Genomic DNA, 5,226 nt, shown 5'->3' with positions numbered 1-5,226 from the left:
GATTAAATGCCCAGAGTTGTATTACTCGTAAACACATAAATAATTTAAATAGATCATAATAAAATCATGGTGGGTATATGGAATCCGTTTACCGCACGTCATACATTATCTTTCTATCTCGAAATTGGAGACAGCGAAAGTGGATAGTTAAAATTCAGTTATTGCAAGCTTTTAAAAATAAGGAAATAATTTCGAAAAGTGAATAATATATTATTTGAATAGGAAGAAAGGACCTCTATTCAATCGATCATAATTGCTCGAATAAGTTTCCACGTAGAATTAGGCAACGTTTATAGTACTTTTTTGTTTCAGGAGTTGAGGGTATAGAAGTCCCTCTCCATTATACATATTACGTTCATTCTGTAATTACAGGGTTGATCTTATCTAGTGCTACCCATTATATTATTTTTAATTTTCAGAGAGTAAAATTGAAACAAGAGATTTTGTGAATACTTTTATTTTACAAAATCACCTGAAAATATTGGTCAGCAAAACTTTTATTCAAAATGTGAGCCGTCATGTCTAATAATTGTCTTAATACAAGGCCTAAATCCTTTGCAGACTTTGACTATGATCAGACATGAGATTAGTCCAATCCTTCTTGATGGAAGCCTCTAGAGACTGGACACTCCTGTGAGGAGTAGCACACACCCTCTCCTCCAGACGCACCTAGATTGAGAAGTCCAAGAGATTTGCATCTGGGGAGGAGGGGATCCACATATTGAGGATCCAAAAGTCCAGAAAGATGTCCTTAAGGAATACCAGAGTCTTAGCGGCTTGATGATACGAAATTCCATCTCGAGTGGAAATAAAGTCGTCCACGTACATTTATCTGGCCCAAGATAGCAATTTCCAATCCAAAAGTGAGTTGTACAAATCCTCATTAAGCCCCTCCATCCTCTCCACAAAAATGACTTTGCCCTTTGATGTCCATGTTTTGAAGACATGTCTCACTGAAGATGGGAGATTGTTTGGATGTTCGGTTGTGATGTAAAAGCTGTTTTGCTTATTCATAGTGGCCTCAACGTTGAAAAAAACATTTATTCCTCCGTCATTCTCCTTTTGAAAATAATAAAATATGTAATACTAGATAAGATTAATCACAACCTACTACTGAAACCTTCTATATTTTTCATGATCTTTCATTGTCCGCATATCTGAAAAAAGTTTAGATGATTATTCACCTACTCCAATAATAACTTTGCATTGCATAGTTATTTCATTATTTTAAAAAGTTCAGATAATTGAATTTCAACTATCTTCCCTCGCTGTCTCTAATTTCGAGATAGAAAGAGTGGGAAAAATTATACAATATACCCATAATGTTAGCATCAATGTAAAATTGTTAATTCAAATGATAGATGTTGTAATTAAATAAGACATTAATAGACAAAGAAATTGCCTTTGGTACAATCTGGTTGTTCACGTAATATAATGTACAAAATGGCAACTGCTACATAGCATAAATGACTATATATTAAAGACCTTCAAGTATTAAGGACGAATGCCTACACTATATAGCATTAATAATAAAAACAAAAATATTAAATAAAATATAATAATATATTACATGCAGAAGGGCACAAAACAATTTACATTTAATTATACCCATTGGGATTTTTTTTGGAGAGGGAGGGCACTTGTAGTCCAGCAAACCTATACACCCATTACCTATATGCAATATGAATGTTATAGTACACATCAATGCAATTACTTTAAATAGGTCTATAGTCTCGGTTGATAATAATTAAATATTATTATTGTAAAAAAGTACAAGGATTTATTTTTATTTTTTTGTAGCACAGAAATGCGTACATTAGAAGGATCTCTCTACCCCAACCTCTTTTGATCTTGTTGGTTTGATATATTGAGGTTAAATCAGGAATATTAAACAAATTAGAAAATATCTTTGTTGGCACATTTATATTTTTGATCTGTGTTAAACCGTAAAAAAATAATATTTTTCCTTTGTTTCCTCTTTTCCATATTTTTTTTTTAATAATAAAGAATTATTACTATCCGTGATCTAATAATCAGTAATTACATAATGGAAATGCAAAAAGATAGTCCACAAAAATTTTACTTAAGTTTCTTAGTGAAGTGCATGTATTCAAGTATCTTAAGGGATCAAAATTATCAGGATAGAAAGTTGTTTTGTCATGTTATTTAGACTACGTTAAACCCCTTAAAGTTGATATTTTCTCTTCAGTGAACAAAGAAGTGAAATATTGAGCAATTCAATGTGTTATGAATCAAATTTAACGTTTAAACGATAATGGAAGAATACAGAAGATCAATAAAAAACATTACAAGAAAAGTTATATCTTTCCATGACAAGGACTACAAAAATTGTCTTTAAATTCCTATTGGTAGAAGATAATCTAAAAAAATGTCTTTTGTTTCCATAAAAACCTAAAAGAAGCCATGCCATTCTTCCACAGCAATGCCGAGAAAATTATGCTGAGCAGTCTGAAGGGAAAGTACAGAAAATATTGATCAAGAAATAAAGACAAAAATAACGTTTACTTCTATTTTTTTTCTATATTCATATAGAAAATCAAAAACATTGTCAAATTGTTAAATCTTGAGCTACAAGTTTCTGGCCACATAAGGTTCTAAAAAATTTAACGTTGTTGAGTCTACCGTCCGAAATAATGTTTGAGTCACACGCTTGATAAAAAAAAACTTGATAAAAGCAAGCAACGTTGACGTAAAGAAAATTGATTTAAGTTAAGCCCCATTCGTTATGGTAGTGCAATGGAAGGGGAAGACTCATGGAAACTCTTGAAAATCCTAAACGATATAAAGAAATATTACCCATACTTGTTTTTGGAGTTGGAGGAGGAAACTTACTAGGTGTTACTGCATCACGATTCAAGAAGGGACAATAAATAATTAATTCAGCTCACACTCATCTATAATGGTGAAGAAAAATCCCAGACCTGGAGCTCTTCACAATCCTTGGTGGATACCATTGCTATAGTCAATTAAAAAATGATACTACTATTAGGTCGAAAAAAGTCATTGGCTTAAGGAGCAGTCTTTTATTCTGGACAATTCAAAAAATTAAAACAATTTGCACATTTCTTCGTAGAATGTTATATTCTTGTATGAATAACAGCTCACTTTTCAAATCATTTAAATCTAATGCATATTGTCTTAGAATATAATAATGTTCAACCTTTTTTGTCAAGAGCCCCTATTAATGTAATGAGGTTTCATTGGTGATGATTCACAAAAGAATAGGTTCCATTAGCATTGTTTAGTGATTCTATTGATGAAGCAGCAAAATTGAGGATTAGGAGCAAAGTTATCAAAATAGAAAACCTTTTGAAATTCTGAAATAGATGTGGAACTGTAAGTGGTAAACCAAAATTCCAGAAAGTATCTAAAGAAAATTCAACTGATTTGTCAGGATTCCTAGGTCTAAATAGTTGGTCGATATTTTGAATAATAAATATCAATTCTGATTTTTTAAAGACACTTGTATGTTAATGGAAATCAAACAGTACTTACGGATTATTATAAAATCCCCTATCTGTTGTACATAAATGATACTACAGAGAGGGGAGTTAAGCTTTGCAATGAATAATAATGAATATTAAGGCAGATCAAAAAAGGGAGGAAAAACATACATACTACAAGTACTTGATTATTGTCGAGTCTCTTACCAAACCAGCGACAATATCAATCAGCTAATACAAGATAGTATCTAAATCTACGTGATTAAATCCAATATTGAAAGAAAATATAAATAATTTAAATTTGATAAACAATTTATATATTTTTTATGTTATGCAATGAAACGAAAATAATCCAATATGTTTAATCCAAATGTGCAAGGTATTGTTCAATCCTCACCAAATTTTGAAAAATTGTTTTATAAGGTTAAGCCTCAAGACCAGAATAAAGGTCATTAACATCCCGTAACTTTTTGAAGAAAAAAAAACGGGGCATAGGTATCATCCTACTATATATACAGAGTGGGGACCCAAAACATGCAGTAAATTAAATTACGAAAAAATGGATTTTTATCAAATCAAGAAAAGACAGCTCAAAACCATTTTGAAATACGTTTAAAATACTATATTTGACAATACATTTTATTCAGTATGTCCTTCTTCACATAATACCAGCCTCAATACGCCTGGCAAACATATTGACGGCTCTTTACGATGAAGGCCGTGTCCATGGCGTACCTCACTGCCACTATGGCACCTCGGAGCGAGTCTAAATTTGGATTAGAGGTGGGACATACATTCTTCTCTAGATCACCCTAAACAAAAAAGTCCAGGAAGTCGAGGTTAGGGGTGGAGGCAGGCCATAAGTCAATCTTATTTTTACTCTAAATGTTTTGGTTCTTCTGTACTATATAGGGCTGTAATGGATTTCTTAATTTTGTAGCTAATCCGGATGGAGATGCAAAAGTTATTTGCACCATTCTCGGAAGCTATAACAACACAGAGAAGATTGTACACGTGTTGCCTTATTGTTATTGCACTGACATTTTTTACACTTAGAGACAAAACTTGTTTAATTTTGTTTCAGCTATCATTTGACTTGTAATGAAAAATAACGGTGATAAAATCGTACAAAAATGCTTCTGCAAGTTTTGGCTAAATTCTAGACCCACCCACAAAAACAAAAGGTCTGCAGAAGCCCTTGACAGAGGTCCCAAAGGGTCATTGGCGGAGCCAAATCTTGAAAGACCATAATAATGAAACATTACGTGATAATGTTGTCAACAATATATCGTGATATCATTTGTATAAAAACCTAACCTCTGCTAACTTTTGAATTAGTTTCAAGCACTTCTGATGATAGTGAGTATTTTTTACGATTTTAAGACAGTTGGCCGAAAACATTTTTACCGAAAGATAATAAGGGCGAAAAAGGATATATTGATATATACGATGTTCAATTTGAATTAAATTTAAAAGGATAGTATGATAAATAGGTATTGTTCCTACGCTATATGTATATGTCATTTAAGTTAAATTAATGAGTGCTCTTTATCAGAAAAATATTTTTTATTAGTTATACGTTATTCATAAATGATCTTTATATAAGCACAACAGAGTAGTATATTATTTGAATGTAATTCGAATCTTTACCGTTGAAGTACTTTAAATAAATCAAATTATAAGCGAATACATCAACTAATTATTTGTCCTCTAAAAATCTTTTTACATTTCATATTCTAGGTTAGAGTTCACGGGTACCCTT

This window comes from Lepeophtheirus salmonis, chromosome 4 (assembly GCF_016086655.4).
Source record: "Lepeophtheirus salmonis chromosome 4, UVic_Lsal_1.4, whole genome shotgun sequence".
NCBI classification, from domain to species: domain Eukaryota; kingdom Metazoa; phylum Arthropoda; class Copepoda; order Siphonostomatoida; family Caligidae; genus Lepeophtheirus; species Lepeophtheirus salmonis.
This window is presented reverse-complemented; position numbering follows the sequence as displayed.